The sequence below is a fragment of the Falco peregrinus genome, chromosome Z, assembly GCF_023634155.1.
Source record: "Falco peregrinus isolate bFalPer1 chromosome Z, bFalPer1.pri, whole genome shotgun sequence".
Lineage (NCBI taxonomy): Eukaryota > Metazoa > Chordata > Aves > Falconiformes > Falconidae > Falco > Falco peregrinus.
This window is the reverse complement of record NC_073739.1, coordinates 24560590-24581859: the sequence shown is the minus strand read 5'-3', so window position 1 is coordinate 24581859 and position 21270 is coordinate 24560590.

Sequence of the window (21270 nt, the reverse complement as noted above, 5' to 3'; positions counted from 1 at the left end):
GGGTGTAAACTAATTACCACAAGGGATATCTGCATCTCATGGGCAGCAGTGCAGATTTGTAAAGTGTATATAAAGTCTTCCTTTTCTTTTCAGAGACAGTGTTAATCACTAATTGGACCTGAAACTGACTTCACTTGTGTGGAAAAAGCTTTATTGCATGTAAATTACATGGAAGCGTGATCTATTCTATTGCTGAATAAATGAAACACTACCATCATCCGTAGAGCTTGGGTCTTTTATTCTAATTCATGAGGGAAAGCAAGCTGATAAACTGAACAAGTCTAATGGTCTAGTCTTGTTTAAACCTCTTAACACAATTTAACTGATGCCTTATCAAATTTAAATCTCTTATGAATGTGGAAATTAATGGTTTTCCGTACTGAACTGGAAGGGAATTTGTCCGTGTAAGACAACACTTTTCTGCGGAATAGACTGACTGACTGTACCCTTGACAGCATAAGTTTGCAAAGTTCCACACTTTTACAGAGATCGAATAAGGTACTTAGTCTTTTTGGATGTAAAAAAACGGAGCAGCTGGATCATGTTTTGACTGAGGAAGAGACCTTTGCAGAGTGAATGCAGAACTGTGAGAACCAGTGTATTCTGTAAAGAGGCTATTTCTTGCAGAAGAGCATGAGGAAACCAAAAGAGTGGCTTATGTCTCCAAAATGATGATGATAATGGTGACCTTTCAGTTGCCTCAGGAGGTTTTCTAGTATCTTGCTCTTTCTCTGTGTTCTTCTCTGTTCTCTGATATATTAATTTTTAAGGGATTGACTTCCTAGGAACGAACCAGTATTAAACAACATACTCAAGTGTATCTTGTTTTCTGTTAGTAATATAATATTTCAAAAGGATGAAAATGAAATGTCATCAAAGAGATGAATAGCATGTGAAATGACATAGTGCTCACAGCTGGGGGGAACGGTTAAAGGGGCAATAATGGGACTGAGAACTGAAGTTTGGGATTTTTGTGAAATCTTATAAAAGTCACTAAACTTCTTTTTATACAATGTCCCCTAATGAAAACCAAAAAGTTTGTAGTTATGAAGTTTTGTTTTTCCAATGATTAGTGTTTATCAGTGTTTTGAGGTACACCAACTGGAAATGTTCTGTATGCAAAAAAATGCATATTGTTATAAAAGGTCTTCAGAAGAGATTTCAAAATGCGTATTAAATTTGTAATAAAATACAAAATGTTGTGCCCCTCTGAGATGACAGAAGGACTCAGCTTCCAGGAGAAGTAGCAGGAATTAACAAACTTGACTACTGCAAGTTACCCAGCAGGCAATATGGTTATAATTACAACTTTCAAAAAAAGGCACTCAGTAAGATTCAGCATTCTTCCTGTTTAAAAACAATTTCTAAGATTCTGTCTGTCAAAAGTCACTATATGGTGCCAAAAACCTTAATGCATTTGTAGTTTTTAATTGAGCTTTAATTCCAATTGTTTTGGCAAGCTGTAAAACGCAGTCCTAACAAAGGGTTAAAAAAGTTCAGCAAAGAATGATGAGGCACAGCCTTACCTCCAGTGACATAAGACTCAGTGACAGACAGGACCTAAAGCAGATACAGGGCTGCGTGGCCAGTGTGCAACTTGAATGGGAACCTAGAGTGAGTTTGTCAGCGAAACTGATCCTTGATTAATCTCAAAACACAACTCATTAGGACTCATTTGAAGTTGCAAGGATAAATATCAGAAGATACACATGGAGAATTCGTGTGCCTTTGCTAACAATGTCCAAATAAGATACCTGAAGATTGTCACCTGGCTGGTGTTTGAAGCATCTGTTCTTGCGAGCAATGACTGGAGTCTAGACAGTCATTGGAATCAACGAGACCCTTATGTCTGAAAAAGACATACTGTTTTAGGTGCATAGGAATATCCACCTCCTCTAAAAAACTGAGCAGATTCACAACATCATACTTTTGAAAAAGGCAGAAACAACATCCTTTATACTTGTCTCTAGAAGAACAACAGACTCTCTTTATTGTTTTGAACTTAGTTCTTCTACCCGGTCAGACATTCTGCAGACTTGCCAGATCACTCAACATTTCCATGTTTTTCATCTGGTTTACTTACTTTGCTCCTGTTTATACATGTAGGGGTTATAAGAATTCTCCTTCAAAAGTCATTGACACACTTGCATTCTCATGTATGGAGACTGAACACTAGATTCAGCCACTATTTCTATTATACCAGTAATTGAGAAACAGAAGCAAGCAAAATGCAGCATTTTGGTTTACTTTGCTCTTTCATACAGAATTGCAACCATTTGCCTTGTCTACCAATGAATGAACCATTGGTCATTCTGGCAAAGCTTTTTGGAAGATTCATCAGCCAGTGATAATGCAGAATTGAGAGAGTGGAGGTCCTCCTGTACCTAAGTTGCTTTAGATTTTCTCCAGTAAAAATACCGAGACAATTTTCTGTTTGTAAAATCCAGAATTCATGGTCAAGGGTTTTGAAAACATGTCAAAACACCCTTGTTTTGTGTCCTGTTTATTCCAAGGTACCTGTTAAATGATACAGTAATATGGCTACAATTCCATGTTAAAGTCCTATGATTAGGTAAGCTCACACAAAATGTTGTGCTCTCATGAAGTTGTAGAAATATATCTAGTGACCATCATCTGTTCCTGTGATGCTTTAGAGTCTCAGCTTTTGAGATTTAGTCCGTATTAACTGTACAAAAAATGCTTGGTCAAGCAGTGTGCACTACATATTCAAGTAGGTATGTAAAAAGACCCATAAAATCCACATCCAGTGTTACTAGTTTACAAAGCAGAGGTTACTATCATGCAATCGTTGCAAAAGCACATTCAGCATTCTAGGAAGGTTAGTCGCACATTACAATATATATGAAGACTGCAATATTGCAAAACATAATTAGAGCGTACAGTTAAAAAGGATTGATAAACTTTGAAAAACTTTCTTAGACTTTTAGGTTTCTTTTGAACATGCATTGCACACAGATGTTAACAGGGTTCCTGTTGACCCACAATTCTTTCTTCATCAAGGGCTGATCAGAATTTAATACTTGCAATTTTAAAGGGATACGCTTTTAGGCCTGGAAATGTGCATATAAATAAAACCAGTGCTATTCCAGCTCCGTTGTTAATAAAAGAAAAATGATCCATGTTCTCTTCAGGGATAACTAAATCTCACAACAGATTTATTTCAAGATTTAGATGCTATTGCAAAGAGCAAGAAATCACCCAACAACTATTAGTAAGCCTTCACCCATATCCAACAGGCTTATTAACTGCCTGTAACCTTGTTTCTATGTCCTGCACAGGAAAAAAACATTTTTTTTTAAATAATGAAGTTGAAAACCATTATAAGATGTGCCTTGAAAAGCAAATAATATTACTGAGAGATACTAATTTTAAGAACGTTATGTTATATTGACTTATTTCCTTATGTCTTAAGATAATTTTCAAAAATACTATTTTATAGTCACCATATGCATTACCGTCTTGTTCAGGAAGCTTGCCCATCATCCAGAAAGAGAAGTGCTAAGGAGAAACTAGGGAGAAAATGAAGGTGACATAGAGGAAGCTACATTGGCTGAAGGATTTCTACAGAAAGAGCAGAGGCAGGGGCAACAGCAAGGGCAACAACAGAGCACAAGAAGAGACACTTAGGTAGTAACTAGTACCATGGGTCTTCCAATGGACAAGAGATGAATAGGAATTACAGACAGGGAAATGTGAAGCACTGAGAGACTCGGTCATCACATTGAAGAAAAGAAAAAAGGAAGAGTGGTCTGAGAACAGAAAAGTCATGGATGGTGAATGACAGGAAGTCATAGAAATGTTAAAGGCCAGGGCACAAATTTGGTACTGGTAGGTACTGTGGAAAGACTGAAGGATGATTAGAAAGAAGAACTGCAGCAAAAGACAGCTAAGTTAAAGTAGCACCTGGTGAAGACTGTAATCGAATAGTAGCTTTTTGGGTGAATGTGGAACCAAGACTCCTGCTTATATTAAAATATGTTGGTGAGGTAATGTGCAGAGCAGGGGGTGGACTGATCGTTGACATGAAGGCTGAAATCATCATAGATGAGTTTAACAGACTATTACAAAAGACAAAAATAACAGAAAAGCTTAACTCCAGAAAACAGGTTGGTGGCTAGTTACATTTGGTATGAGAACAAATGGAGGAGATGGCATTTGTGGTTGCTGCTCAAAAAAAAAACAAACAGGAGAGAAGCTAGGAAGCCAGAGGTCACAGGGTGTGGAAGGAGGTAAAGAAATCAGTGCCTAAATTATTCTTTGTGTGAGGAAAATTGAAGTCATCTCCATATCACTTTATGTGACACAGGGATCTAGGAATGACAGTAGCATAGAGAAGCGACTTGCAAGGTCATGAATGTCTCAGTTTCTCAGAAATGTCAATTAGGAATCATGTTAAAAGTAGGTCATGCACTCCAGAACCTCAGAGAGAAGGGCACAGGGCAGCATGTAAAAGGGAGAAAGGAAATGAAGAAGGGGACTGCATGGAGGAGGAGTATGGTGGCAGCAAGTACAAATGGAATAAAGGCAGTCTGGGGACAGTGCCACCCCAGGTGATGAGGAAGGGGCAAAGGATTGTGCAGATGCTGTCTGGAACTGTGGGCTTTGAGAACAGCAAGGACCAAAAATGAAAGAAAAAACAGAACAAATGGTGAGACACTGGTGAGAAGCAAGGGTGAATGGCAGAGAGTATTTAAATTTTTTAAACACTGAGTAGTGTTTAAAAAATGCTATAAAGTCAACATCTGTGGAAGTTTAACACTCTTTCCTTATCCTCATCCAGGCAGCTTATGCCTTGTTCCATGCTGCTGAAGTCATCTCTCTTCTTCCAATGTGACAGTATGTACTCTGCAATTGCTTTTTAAACTTTCTCAGGTTTAGTTTGGAGCACAACGCTAGCACAATGACATGCATTTATGCAATGTAAAGTTTCTTCCTGGTCTGGATTTTAAGGATGCAAAAATCTGTCACACACCATAAACAACTAAAAAACTAAAGTTCTCATGTTCTGCTTAATTCTTGTTTCCAGAAGCTGTTGCTTAAGGTTTTGTGGGGTATTTTTAATAGATAATTTAGAAGACTGATGTGTATCCTTGGGGATTCAGGGAAAGCTGATCATTATAGTATGGTATCTGACACTAACTTGCATGTTTAGTCAGCAAATTCTGTTGGGTTTTTTTTATATACAATGCATTTTCCTAGAACCCAGTATAAGCTTCCAAGCTTCACTTTCAAAACGTCTATTTAAATTAAGGAGTTCTGTTTTCCTTTCTTGTGAGTTACTTTGCCTTCCCCTGCCCCCCCCCGCCCCCCCCCCCCCCCCCCCCCCCCCATTGCATAGGTTTCAGCATTCCTGAGCATGTAAGAAATTGCAGTTGTCTGTTCTGTACATCACATTCAGATTGACACAGTGACATTATACTGTAAATTGATAAGGTAAAATAAAATAATGAAGATATGAACCTACATAAAATATGTTTTCTGTTAATTGTGCCCATTTTCCCTTGCACTCTACTTTTACAATAATATCCTATTTACTATTTGCCATGAGTCATTGTAATCAATTGACTGTATAATAAATGTACTACAAGTTGAGCATGGTACTAACACTGGCTTGAAAGCATTGGCAGAATGATGCTTGGATAAAAGTCAGATTTTATATCTCCAACTTCAGGTGCTGCAAGGCAATGGATGCCTTTTGGGTGTGTCTGTGAAGGACAGTGCAGAGCACAGGGTTCCAGCTGCCAGCTTAGTGCTTGATGGACTGCTGACATAGCATAGCACAGTGCTCATGAGCTTTGGCGCAGTCTTGATCTGAAGGGACTACACAAGTTGTTTCTGAAGCTATCTTATGCCACATTTGCCCAGGAGTTTCTGTGACATGCTGCTTTCCATGTTACAGACATACCCTTAGGTTAATCAAGACAAAATGTTTTCCTTCCATTTTTCATTTCTAAAAATAGCTGGGGCTTCAAGAAATGAAGCACAAAAACTCCCCAGGGTGGTGGCTGGGCTATGAGTTATTTATTTTTGCAACCTTGGAGCAATCTGAACTTCTTAATGTCAAAGTTCTTCTTTCCTCAGTTTTCTTTGTAATTTGGCCTCTGATAATAATAGATCTTGCCTCCTGCAATCACGGTTTCTGAAGATGCTCACATTTATGAGTGGCTAATAATCATCTAGCAATCATAATAGCTAAGCCTGTAAAAGACAGGACCTTAAACTCCGGATGCTCAAGGGATAGTTCTGCTCCATCTTTTATAGGAAGTTACACTAACATTTTGTAAGCCAAATTTCACATACATTTTGGCTTCAGATAGTTTTTGGTTAGTGCAGCAGCTCTCCAAAGCATCTTATGTAATTTTGGTCATGTCATACACTAATACTGAAGTACCTTACTGAAAAGAATTGCAAGTCATAAGGAGTCTGGAGCACTGGAGTTTTGTATGAAGAAACTGAATTCATTGACACAGTAGTCAAAGTCCTTTGTTTTGTACAGCCATTACACACGAACAAGAAGAGCATACAGAGTACACATTTCAAATACTGACTGAAGACTCTGGGTAGTATGGTGATCCAGTGTTATGGTAGCCCAGAGATCTTTATGAGAGGATGGTCCAATTTTGGCTTTAAAAACACTGCTATACAGCTTCCAGTCTGTATTTTACACACACACTTCTGCATTTCTCTGGACTATTTTACTGAAGACTGAGAAAAAGGGGGCTTTTAAAATTTGCTTTACAAGTTTTCATATCTATTCTGAATGTCTCAAAATCATATATTAAGCAACACCAAATCTTTCCTGTTTATATAGGAAATGAGTTATTAAAAATGTTAATAGATGGCCTGAGTGTGAACATGGCATTATTTTCTTACATTGTGAATGTCATGTTTTCATATTGAATAAATTGTAAAAAAAGGTTTGAGTAACACATAATAGGAAGTCTAAAAAGCCTGAGTTTTATATTATAAAGAGTCTGACACAAAGTTCACTGGGCAGCATGGATCTTTCTACTGTTTTCAGTGAGGTTTAGGTGAAGCTTTATGACATTATGTTTTGGTGGCGTGATTGTTTATGCTTTATGATGAATCAGAGATATGTACTAATGAATCCAACTCTTGAATGCTAGTGCTATATTTAAATAAAAGGTGATCATTGCCACCTCTAAAACAGATTCTGTCTCTCTCAAGAGAATTCAGTTAAATTGGGTTTATTATTATACCAGCCATGGGAAACACAGGATAAAAGCATGGTATTCCTGGTATTATCCTGGTTTCAGTATTTTGCCTTACTTCATGTGTGCTTAAATGTTTTTACTTAGCCCATGATAAGCTTTTACACCTCAGATTGTATTTTCCCCACAGAAGATGAAGAAACCCATGGATTCCATCTGAAACAAAAATACTTTCTTATGATCAAAAAAAGGAAAGGTGCTTTCCCACCAAGCAAACCCTGCACTCTCAAGGGCATCATCTAGTAACATCTGTATTCTATTTCTAAAATCTGTTTTGGTAACACTAACACTGCATGGTGTCCACCCCTCACTACTCATAAATAAGCTGCAGAAGAACACTTGAGCACTTGGGAAGCCTGGGACTGGCACAGTATGCTCACCACGCGCTCTCTCAGCCTGCAGCCCGATCCTGAGGTGCACAAATGTCAAAGTTATTCTGCTAACTGCCTTATAATGCAGGCACATAGGAGTGATATGGCGAATCAGGTCTGTAACCACTGGTGACTGCAGGGGCAGCCAACCTGTCAAGAAACAGCCTGCTGCACACATAGCTCTTCATTGCCTTTGCTAACAGCTGCCTTCATCAGCAAGCAGGGAGAGTGCACAAAGCAGTGCATGCTGTTAGGGTCTCCTTTTCTGAGGCGGGGAAGAAGCAACTATGAACATTTCTTATTTAGCAAGTATGAAACGTGCCTGTGCCAGCAGAGAAGGGAAGTGCAGTGGCTGTGGACCCCACGAGGACTGGGCTGGGGGGCTGCGTATGAAACTGGGGCAGGTCCAGGTTTGGGGTCTGCAGTCAAGACCTGGGCGGGGAGAAGTTTGTTGTGTGGCTTGCAAGGGGTTATCTGCGGAGTGAGCAACAGATGAAGACAGAGAGGTTTAGCGTCAAGGGGGAAATGAGTCATAGGTAAAGAGAAAATGAAAGATCTGCAGTATGGACGGTTGAGTATAGATCACTAGGTATGGCAGCACAGCTGAGCATGTCCTCTCTGTGTCCTGGCTGGGTGCCAGCTGCAAGAAAGGCCATCTGGAGCACTGATTTATACCATGGTTCACCAACATTAATGACAAAAACAGCTGGCTGCCTCTGAGCTCTGCGTATCACCTTGATAAAGAAATCCAGTTGTCTTCTTTCAGGCAAAGGTGGTTACAAAAACCCTTATGGAAGTTGTAGTAAGAGTTACGCTGCTGTCATTTAAATTCTATCATCTTTCTAATCTAAATTGGGATCATTTCCCTTTTAAGCCACTGGGCCATTGACACTTGTGTACCTGCCCATTGCATCAGGGTACAGCATCAGGGCCTGAGCTGTGCCCCGTACTAACAACCAAAACTGGTGGGTATCTGCGCAAATTAAGAAGGTTTTAAAACTACACTTTCTAAAGATCTCGCTTCACAAAAACACCATACAGCAGAATCTATTCAAAAGGCAAACAACTTTTATAAGCCTCTTGCGGGGATGATTTAGCTGCAGCCAGAGAAAGTCTAAAACCTATTGGAAGCAGAGATATTATCTTAGCTGTCTCTTTGGTGTCAGAAATTTTAAAATGCCTCATGGGATCATTTCCAGCTTGTCTCTAAGTGAAACTAGCAGTCCATGTTTGTTCTCATTGAAGCTAGTGAGAAACAGAGCACTCCCTAAATTTGTTAGTATGCAAGGGGCAGGTTTCAGGATAGTCCAGATAGTCTGTCCTTTCAGTTTGTTGTCTTTTGACATCTTCCCTCAGAGTATCCTGGCAACAGTGGCACTTCTGACAAACAAAAGCCACACAGACACTGCTGCATCCCATCAGAATGACAATGACTTTCCATTTCAGTATTCGTTAAAATGGTTGTTCAAATATGTGAAGCACTACAGTGGAGACAAAAAAAAAAAAAAAAAAAAAAAAAAAGTGCCACTGGGTAGTATTATGTTAGAACTTTTTTGGAACATGCAGCAGAGCAACAGTTACGGACGTGGAATGAACTAAACAAGTATAATTTTTAAAATGGCTTGCTGGTGACCTTAATTCAGGGTTTGCTCAAGTGGGTAGCTTTGGCTGTGAAATAAAAACTGGAGAAAAGTTTTCCGGAAAGCACAAAACCCAATTTGCTGAATGAAATTCTTGCAAGGTCAAGAAGTTACTGCTCTGCAAAAAATGACATTTAAAGAAAAACACTGCTCTCACCTAATGCATTAACATTTACAGTGACAACAGCATACAGATATCAGAACTTCCTTCACAAAACTTTTGTACAACCTTTTCAGAATAGTCATATGTAGTCTAATATAAAGGCAAAGCAAAACAGGGAAGTGTCCTATACCACTCAGCATGATATCGATCTATGAGAGATCTAAAGGAATGATCTGGGACTTATGTAATTAACTTTCCAACTTAATTTATTTTGAATCTAAACCACTGGCAGCAATAAAAAGAGGAAAGAGTCATTTCAGACTGATAGCCACATCTCTAGCACTGAGCTGAATGCCATTTGAGGACTATATTTACCACACTCTTTGGGAACACACTCCAATGGATCTGTCCCTTACAAAGCACTCAAATATAGCAAAATAACCCCCACCAGAAAGGCCAGACATAAAATGCATAACGCCAGCATTGGGATGCCCATAGCAACATCATTTTCCTACCTATTTCCAACCATTATTCCTTCAACTTTGTCTTCCCCACAAGTAAAAAATTGGAAAACTCTAGACTTGAAGGCACTCCAGGTATACTTGGGAGCATGCTGACATGTGGGCTTGTTGGAATGATCCTCCCTGTAATACTTGCAGAGCTACACCGGACCCAGGTTCCCCACAAGGCAGGTTGCTCACGGGAAATGTGCTGTGCTGGACAGGTGTTGCTGGGGTGCATGGGCAACTGCTTTGGAGACTCCCAATAAAGGGCTCATTTACCACTTTAGCATCCAGGTTAGAGTGCAGTGTGCAAGCAAGAAGCAAGGTGTCCTGATACCTATGGCAGCACTACAGGCCTCCTCAAGGGGCCCCAGCTGAAGGGGCGCTGTTGGAAGCCAGCTGTTCATCCCTCTGCGCAAGGGCCAGCAGCGACTGACAGCCTTTTGTAAGCAAGAAAGAGAATTAGATGGCAACACTGAAAGGAATTTTTCTGACTGCAGTGTGTGCAGCTTATTCACTAACACAGCAGATCCTTTGTGAATTCTGTGCAAGCTTCTTCAGTTTAAGTCTACTGTACATTCACTCCATTTAAAAAGATTGGTTTTGGTCTTACTTTAAAGTTGTGGTACTTATGCATGACTTGCATATGAATAAGGTGAATGAATTCATTACTGAGAAGCTAGATTAAGTTCTGCAGCTGTTCAGCCTGGGGACCTGGTTCAAAGCATGGCCAGTGACTGAAAAATCCTTTACTGATCAAGGCAGTTTTAGGCTGCAGTGTAACATAGCAAGTAGCATTAGAAATGTTGGAATGAAAAAGGAATTAAAACAACTTGCTTACACACATTATCTGCAGAATAATGATTTTTAAGAGGGCTACTCTGCAGGTAAGTAAGTAATGATAGTATAGGAGTTGTCCCCACAGCTGCCTGACCTTGTGGGTGTTAATTTGTATCTTGAGTGCAGCTGTGACACTCACAGCAAGTATTCACAAACAAGATGTCAAAAGAGCTTTACAAATTGCAGATCAAATACAGGATGTTTGTTGTGGCAGAGAACAAAGTGAGAGGGAGAAGAATATCTCTTTTCTTTATGTTTGACTTTTTATCCAGTGTTCTCTCACAGGCGAACTTTCAGGTATGCTCAGAAATTCTAGGAGACCTTTTTTCTTTGTACTAATTCAAATGCAAACTGTGTAATACTGCGAATGCAAGCTAAGTCGCGGCTACTTTCCTCACCTTGTTTAAGCATGTTTCTGACTGCCTGTTAATGGCAATGTTTCGTTGCTGCTTAGGACGCAATAGTGCAACCATTTCACGTTTATGCCTTCCAGCTTTCAGAGTTATATTATGTTAAACATTCAAGCTATCATGGCAGAGACTGTTGCATTGTTAAGATACAGGTTATATAGTATGGTCTGCTTGGTAGTTTGACAGCAGTGTTTATTGATTTGTGTTTTAAATGCAGCTGACATACTAAAAAATATAGATATATGTCGTTATAAGGGCTTATCAAAGGAAGAAAAATGTAGCACGGCAGGATCAGAAACACAATTGTGTGAAGAGAGGCCCAGAGGACCAAAACTCCTTGTCATGAGTTTGAAAGCAACTGTCTGTACAACACAAATTCTTCTGTAAGGGTTGGAAGAAAGTTGAAATTCCAGTTAAAGAGTATCTGAGTGTACAAGCTGCAGGGAGCAGAAGTGATGAGTTAAAAAATAGAGGAAGGAAATGCACAGGAAAAAAGTAGCGAGATGAAGCAGACCTTCTGTGACAGAGACCACAGCAGAAAAGCACTATACAACTCCTGTATTGCTGACAGAGGCCAATACTTTGAGAATATAAGACCCAAATAAACTGGTTTCTCTTACTGTGAGGGCTTAGACTGCTCTAGGTACACTGGATGGAAAATTTCTGCTCACTGTAACTAAAGAGATACATAAGAAACACTGTGACCTGTGTTTCTCACTGCTGATTTTCTGTAAGTTTGAGTTGTGATGTTGAGGAAGGAACTACACCAATAACTGCCTTGCTTCTTTCTTGATGAAAGTATTTTGTACCAAAGATAGAACCATTTCAGTGTTTGGATTCTGCTAAAAAAATCAGTCTTGTCTTTATTGATCAATGATCATTTGGCAGTGGATAAGGATCAAATATCAGAAAATCGGAAGATTTTTACATCTTTTAAAAGCTTTATATAATATGTTAGGTACCTAATTATTCCTGTAACTCTTCATGTACAGTCTGCACGTTTATACTGGGTAACTGACTATAGTGGCACGTGACACCCACAGTTTCTCTTGATCTTTGCATGTTGTTAGTGCCACGGTCCTGAGAGTATTAGTCCAGATGCACACAGTGTGGCACGGTACTTTTTTAAGGTTCCAAGTTAAATTCAGATCCGTCTCTTTGAACCTGTAACAGCAGCAAGCTGAACCAAAGCTAGCAAGCACGGCAGTAAGACTTCCAGGTTGTGTGGTGGTTATTCCTTGTGTGTTCCTATATAAAATGAAGGTAGAATATTTTCCTTTAATTTCCAGTGAACTAGAAGTACCCTGAACTTTTCTCTGCTTACTAGCAGCAACACCCTCCCACCCTGCCCACCCTCACCACAAGGAGTATCAGCTTCACTGGCCAGCTTTCAGAGTTCTCAGCTTTGCTTGCAGCCATCCACTCTGTGCAGACTGTGCTTCTGCCAAGGTCCCTTACAAACTCCTCGAGTATTTCTACCTTTTTTCCTGTTTCTGCCTGAGAGTTTCTATCTTGCAGATAGGAGTCTGAGTGCCTTGGCTCTGTTTGGGGTTCTTAATATCCTGCTGCTTTTGTTATTTGGTTACCCTCACGTGTTTGCAGCACAGCCTTTAACCTGCAGCCACCTACAAGACAAATCCACCTATTAAGCTGCTGGAGTCTGCTTGGAGGCCTGATGGAGTCCTGTGGGGCAGGGGTTTCTCCACCACCTGTGAATCAGAGCTAACCAGACACTCAGCTTCAGAACAAACCTGCCGCTGTTGCTACCTGCCAGCCAAAGGTCAGAGCCTGGCATCTCCAATTTAGGTAGCCCAAAAGGAGGTGCTATAGATTTCCTTAGAAGACTCCTTGGACTTGGTGAAAAGTAATGGAAATTATGATGCTTCATGTGAAACAATTAAGGCTCAACAAGCATTTTCCAAAGAAATCAGTTTAGCGGAGCATTATTAACTTCTGCAGTAACCAATGTATGTTCCCTTGTATCTTTGGTCTTAGGTAACTTGAAAAATTTTAGTTTTAATCCAGCATAATTCACAACAAATACTCAGCATGAGAGAAGAAACAACAGAATTCTGAGCATCTGTTTTAATTAATTTCATGTAATATTGCATGCTGGGCCAATGATAGTAAGTCATTATTTTTCTTCTGAATTTGATTTCATCTTTGCTACAATATTCCTGTAGCCTAAGCTATAATATGGTCAGTTTCATATGGCAAAACTTTCAGCTGCAGATTTCACTGCTGTTTCTATGATCCAGCTTTACTAACAGAATGTGCTATCACAAATCGGTACAAATACTGAAATACATCCTACCTCTGCAATGAGGTGCCAGGCAATTCCTGAATGCAACCTACTATTTTAAGACATGACCACATCAAAGAGTTCCAAATCTCTTCTGAACCATTTCACCCTGCAAATGTGTGTGTGTATGTACACATAATACTATGATACACATAATTTCTAGTTGAATTGCACAAGACAACACTTAGAAAGGAATTTATATAAGGAAAGATCATCTAATCATAGCTTCCTGTCTTTATACCTTTTTTAGAACCAGGAGAGGCATCTCTGCCCTGCTTCTTCGTGTATAGAAGTAATTAAGAGTGCATTTAAAACCTAAACCAGTGCATTTGCAGTGACAAGGAGGGAAGTAAACAGTAATGCTCCTAATTTTACATGACTCCAAATACCTTCCCAGATCACAGTTGCAGAGGCATGTTGCTGATCATTCTGTCGTTCTAGCCTGAGGTATATAAATATCTCCAGTGGTAGATGTGAAGAAATTTAAATTGGTTCATGTTTCTGGTATGCCCATTTCTTATTCCTCAAGGACTAATCTTAAATGTGCACTAAAACCTGTAGAAAAATCACATGGCTGATCTTTGTTTTCAGAAGTGGAGAGTAATGAATATATTGTCTGGAATTCTATGGGCAGTTGTGTAACAACAAAAGACATTTGTATTTTACCTTGATTTCTGAGATACGTTTGATTCCCCTTCTGTACTAACAAAGTCTCTGAACTTTGTTTCAGAAGTACATAACAGCGTATTACACCAAGATCATGAGGAAAAACATTCACTCGAGGGTGGCTTCTAAAATTTCTTGGCAATCCAGCAGTCACATCCCTACAGGATGCTTTTTGGTATTGTTACCCTCCCTGCAGGCAAACTCTCATCCCTTTATTCCTGTAATAATTTATGGAATTGTTTAGGTTGGAAAAGACCTTTGAAACCATCAAATCCAACCATTAACCAGGCACTGCCAAGTCCACCAATTCCTACCTTTTCCACTTGAACTAATAATTTCCTACATAACATTGTGTCAAATTCCTACACTGAATTCCAAAGAGAAGAGACCCAGAGTTTTTTCTTTGTCCAGAATACTAATTATTTTTATCTGTGAAAAATGCTTGGTGACACAAACTGCTTTTCTAACACTGTTACATATTTAGTCCGTTTTCAACTTACCCGCTATTTTTCAAATTAAAACTATTTTGAGCCGTTATTATTGCAGAGGCCAAACTCTTGCCCATGTGGTTTCCCAGCTCGTTTCCTTTATAACTCTTCCTTTTTGAACCTTTGTTAATATCCTATTAAACCATGTTCTGATTTCCAGTTTAATGGTACCTGCATTTGGGATCAAAGATTCATTGTAAATTCTCACTGCTGGATACATGGTTTCATTTCCGAACTCTTTCAGAATTCTGGAATAAAAAATATCCCATTCCCTAGCAGAAAACCAAATAATTTCTTTTTGGTTTTGTTTATGCATTAGAAGTTATTATGTATCTTGAAATTTCAGATGAAATTTTCATCTTTGGAGTCATACCTACTTTATACCCCTAAATTTCTCTTGTATTTTCCTATGAATGGAAAGTACCTGGACTTTAGTCTTTTTGCTAATAGTAACAAAACCAGAAAGAATATCAATTTAATTGGCTGGCTTCCAAGGCTTACAGCATCACTTTTAGACAGTCACACTATACAGACTACTCTGAAGCCACTGACCCTTCACAGTCTCAAATCTTAAAAACTTTATACCTGTCTGTGCATTCTCTTCCCTGCTTTTGTTTTTCTTCTTTTTACTTATAGGCATGGGAGAGGAATCTCTATTTTAATGTCCTTTGCTAAGTTTAACTCAATTTACTATCTATGTAATCTCCTTCCTTTACTTGAACAACTGTTCAGTATCTTGTGATATAATTAAAAAAAAACCCCAAGACCTAAGTACCATTGTCCTCCCCCATGGTAGCAAATCTTTATGGAAATATGCTTACTGATACAGATTCATTATCATTATTACTACTAACAAGACAGAATTGTGGGGTTTTGTTTAGAGATTAACCATACACAAATGTAAAAAAGTATGGAAAAGCAACTGAAAAACCGCTACAGATTAAGGTATTTGAACCTAAGGATTTCAAGACAACTTGATTTTCTTCATGTGGAGGAAAAAAAGAGTGGAAAACATGCCATAAAAAAACATTACACTTAACAACATATTTCAGTGGTGGTTTCTCAAACAAAACACTATTAATTTGAACAATTCTCATTAAAGATGTTATAGCAAAGATGTAGAGATAATGTTTGTTATAACATTGTTTTCCAGAAGGCAAACTTTCAATCATATCTTTTGCCTTTGTTTTGCAAAAAGACAACTACATTTGAGTGTAGTCTTTCATGCACCTTTTTAGATGCATTGCTTGACTCAGTCCAGGAATATGTAGGAAAGGACCAAAAGCTAAACCAGAGTAAACACATTCTCATCTCTGTTGTTTTGGCAGATTGCCTAGAGCTCTTTTGAAGTCAGTTTTTGTTTGCTTTTCCTGATGAAAACCTCAACGTGAATTAAAACCACAGGCATAAATGTTCTGGACTTACTCCATTTAACTGCTGAGGACACAACAATACATGGGTTCTATTTTGCAAGGCACCACAGCAGCATGTTGAAGGACCTGTCCTTATCACAAAGGTATTTCAGACAAAACAGGCAAGAGAAATCAGGTTTGAGGGTCAGTATAGGCACTGGGAGAAGTTACATTGGATTTTACAGAACCAAACCAGCGCAAAAAATGGGAAGCATCTGCACAGCCTTGTACTTGCTGGGCCGGTGGCATTCTGCTGCACATGCAACACAACCACAGGACAGCAGATGTACTCAAGCCATGGTCTTGTTGGTTTGTGGCAATAGCTCCCAATTATTTGCACAGAGGTGTTTCCTGGATCCACAGTCTAGTACATCAGCAGTTACATGTGTTTAGCAATCATGAGGTTATGGACTCCTTGCTGACTTAATCATGACTCACAGATAAACAGCTCAAAAGAGGCATTGAGGAGCTCCTTGCACCAGCTTCTGTCTGCTTCCCTGAGTGTAAGTGCTCATCTGAGCCCTGCAGCAGTCAGCTCCCCTGCCCTCAGGTCTCCAGGATATGCATCAGAGGTGGGCTGGCAAAGCAGGAGGAGACGAAGAGCTCAGAACAGCTTATGCAGGGGTGGGAAAGCAAGGAGATAGGACTAGCATCAGTTTGTTGTAGGTGTAGGAGATGGTTAGGGGAAAGGCAGTATTGTGAATCTGGGGAAAAAAGGGGAAACATAGCAGGGAGAACTGGATGGACATACATTCATTCTTCCTGGCTGGCCCTGAGCATACCCAGGCCCTGTGGCTTTAGTTCACCAGGACTGATGCTGTTATCTTGAAAATTAGGTTTGGGAATTGCTGTTTTAAAAAAAAAAACAAACAACAAAAACATCAGCATAAGCTACTTAAAGTATTCTGGCAGCTGTGGTTTCAGGGAAGTAAGAATTTAAGGTAGATGAAACCACTATGCACCAGCTTCTGAGCAGCATCGCAGGAAAAGCCACACGCTGTTCAGCACTTTTGTTGCAGATCAGTGTTGTCCACCTTTCCAGACAGGCTGGTACCATTATTATGATGACATTATGGTGACAGATTAGTCAACATTTTGCAACAGGGGAATCCCACTCTGCAGTATTGAAATCTGCTCTGGGGAACAGCCTAGCTCAAGGTAGAACACTACTACCACTTTTGGCTGGTAGTGTCTGTGCACCAGTCAAATGTTACTTCACTGATTCCTCACACCTGCAGCCTCCTTTTCAGCTGCTAGAATGATGGAAATTATTTTGTACTGTGAGTTGTGTGAAGAACGCTGCAAAGTAAGCAATGACTGTAGTAAGCATTGAATATATGTTCAAATGGTTTATAGTTCTTTGTTTGAAAGATTCCTGTCTGATCAGAAGCTCACCAGAATTATCAGTGTTTTGTTGCCTAAATGAAAGGATGTATTGAGTAGGATTCTGCTGGGGACTGTCCTGAGTGATGAACTAGTTGGTATTTTCATGATGATCTAGATGATGGAAGCAAAAGCATAGTTACTACACTTGTGAGCAGTGCCAAGCCAGGAGGGACAGCAAGAACAATTAAGAATTTAAAATAATCTATCAAAATGGAGGCACAGCACCCCTCAATTTCAAAAGCCACAGGATATGGACACTCCCTAACTGCCCAGTACAGTTTTAAGTTAAAATTACTGTCTTGGCCTTAGTTACTTAATGAGGACTTCCCATGTGTAAAGTTCAAGTCACAGAGGTTTTTAAGGCACTGTGATTTAATACTTACAGGGAAATTCAACATGAATCTTAACAAGGGTTTTACAGATGTCTCATAGGAAAAAAAGCAGTCATCACAGTAAGCCTATAGTTACAGAGGGGTGTGCTGATGGGACCTGGAGCATCGTTTAAACTGTATCTGTGCTGTGGCCCTGTGAGATATTTGCAGAAAGCCAGAGAGAAATGTTGACTAGGTTATACCTACGAGAATATTCCAGCTCTCTGCGCTCCTTAGACAGAAATTAAAGCAGTACTAGGATGAGACAACTTTAATGCACTAAAGACAACCAAAAGCTGACCTTTTCTCAATAAATACTAATAAGGATCTAGTTGTGGCTTAATGGTAAGAAACAACAGGCACTTTCTCACAAACAAGGAATAAATTCTTACCGCATTCTCAGATTTCCTATCTAGATCTTTTCCTGTCTTGAACAGGAAAACCCACAAAGCTGTTACAAGGGGTCTGAACCTTCTGCAGTATGCCAGAGCACCAGCATCTGTCAGGTCTGCCTGGAAATGACCATTCCTTTTGACATTTTGCTATATTTTAAAAGCTGCTTCATAGATAAGTTTATACCTTCCAGGTTATTAGAAAGTCCATTTAAGTGCTTCTAGCCACAAAGCAGCTTTGTTTAATGTTCCAGCACTGAGGAAGCTGCTTTGTCATACCCACAAGAAGCCTTTCATACCCACAAGAAGCCTGGTTCTGGTACTGCATCCTAGATGTGTAGGTTTCCTGCCAGAAGAAGGGAGATTTTGAGCAGGTTAAGGTAATTTGTTTTCTGCTGCTTGCTGGGAAAGTCTGTAGATCTGCTACACTCAGATTCTTCGCAGCCAGCTGCATGTCATCAAAGAGAACCTCTGCATGGACATGTGGAGCAGAAGGACAGGGTAGCTACACGGCAGGAATGGGATGGGGAGTGTGGGATGACAGCACCAGCTTGGGCTAGTTAAATACCTGTGGAGCTGAGGTATTGGTTTATCTGCTAAACAGAGCTATAACCAGGCTCTCACTATAAAGTGTCTCATGAAAATAAATAAATAAATGCATTTACTTATAAAATTAGGTATTTAATGCTGATTTCCCTAAAGGATCCCAAAGGGAAATTGGAAATCCTGTCTTCAGGGCAGGGCTTCAATAACATTGTAAGTACACAAGAACAATGAGGAGAAAAATAAAATACTGAACAACTGATTTTGAAATAAGTACCATGCATCCTGTGCAGTGAATAAATCAGGGATCCCTGGGAAAAGAATAGTGTGTGATCGTATGTTTAAACTCTGTCTTACTTTATATTCATTGTACCATTGCATTACCCCTGTGTAGAAACTTCACTTGTAATCTAACATATTTTGTGTACTTGGTTGTGTGACTTAATGGAAATGTGTGTGTGAATTGTGATTGCTGGTTTTCACACACATTTTTTCCTTTAATAAGTTGCCCCTGCTTTGGTTGTTAGAAGGAGCTGCCACCATGTTGTGGGGTCCTTCTTTCAACACCTCTTGGCTCATTAGACTGTGAACATCCCACCCTGAGCACGCTGCACTGCTCTGGAGCTTTGATAAACCCTGGGATTTTGGGATGCTGCTCTCCCTGCAGAATGGGGTGAAATCCTTCCTCAGCAGGTGTGCATGGTTTGGAGGACAACCTGGGAAGGCACCATGCCACCCACCCATCAGCCCAAGATCAGTGTGGGGCAAGACCTGTTCTCTTCTCCAAACACGTGTGTACCCCTCATTCACTCATACCACAGGCACAGAGTTTGTCGCTGACATTTCAAGAAGAAATATGTTTCTACTGAGCTTGCCTTTTACATTTCTTTTGTTCTTAGTGTGGCTCTGAAGTGCTGGGTCCCTAGGTCATGGGCACCTGAGGAGCTGTGGGTAGCACCCTTACAGCCATGGCCCAGATCCAGCGTAGCCTTGCCTGCAGTATTGAGCCCAGCCCAGGTCAGCGATAGTGAGCGGTGTGTCAAATGTACTCATGAAGGACAAATTTCAGGAGCAAGGAAAGAATATTTGAGGAATATGAAGAAAACATGGTGGTAAAACAGGGACATATAAAAACCAATAAATTACACATTTTGCACCAGCAAGGAACATTTTTGTACTTCATGTTGCAGAATACAGTCTATTGCATCACAGCAAAAATCAAGATAAAGTGAGATGCATGTTACAATACCATTATCTCTTAATAGATCAAGTGGACAACCAACATTGCTTATATACATTCACTGAAACAAATATACCTGGAAATGAACTGAATTAATCAACAGGTCACCCCTACCTCTGCATTTTAGAGAAAGACGAATTAGTTCCCTACATGGACCCAGCTGTGATAAGGGAATACCAAGCAGGGACTTGAGTGTGTAAGCAGCTGCCATTCTGCCTGAGAGAAAACAGGATTGTTTCAACAGACTGTTAGTAACTCTGTGTATCTGCTATGTAAGGTATTATGCAAATGCATTCCTTTAAACATCAGTTTGAGGTCAGTCTGGAAAAATGCCAATATTCTTACAGTTAGTTGAGAAACTGCCATTTGATAAGGTTAGTTGCTAATTTTGTTTATTTATTATTGCAACCCATATTAAGCCATTTGATCTTGTCATTATAAATACCAATTTTCTTACAGTTTAATTACTTCAGTATTTATTAAAATTGTACCAGCCTGTTCAATTAATAATTGTTCAAACAAAAGCCTGCACTCAAGTTAACAGCGTCATTTTCTTACTCGTTTAACTGCTACCAAATAGTGGCCAGCTGGGCTTGTTGTGGGGCTGAATGCCCAATTTTCAAGAATGACAGAACAAAACAATGCGGTATAGACTGAAGCCAAGTGCTGTTAGGAAGGCTTGGACTTCACATGGCACGCTACGTATTCATTTGGAAAGCAAGAAGCCTGATTATCTCCGCTGAGATCTAATTGTGACTAAACTGGTAGCTAAGGTGAGATGCTTGTTTGGAAAAGATATAAATTGTCTTTGTGGTTTGGCTACTCATAGAGAAGTGATGAGTGCTGGAAGATTGGTTTAAGCAGCTGAAGGTCAGAGGATATACAGATCACAGAGCATCTCAGTTGGCTTTCACAATGACAGGGCATTGCACTTGAACTAGCTCAGCCTGGAGGGCCTGCTTAGTTTGTGGTTAGGTTAGTTAACTCATTAAAACATACCTTATCAGTATGTTAGAAGAATAAAACCAGCATGAAAGAGTAATGCATTATTTTTCTGCCTTTCTGGGGAGTCACAGATCATTGGCATTGCTAGACTTTACAATATTGTCACTTAACATATAGCATACTTACATATTATAATAATACAAATAACACATAGCTATTGGCAATATGTTCTTTCCCATACTGCCTTATGCAGATCAATTAAGACATGAATCCAGTGCCAATCTAATCTTTGTTTAAAGGTTGCATTTCCCATTTTGTGAGAAGGCAGATTAGAGGACCCTGTAGGAACACCATAGGAGAATGGCTGAATGTGAAGCCCATTTTGCCAGTTTTAGGAAAGGCACA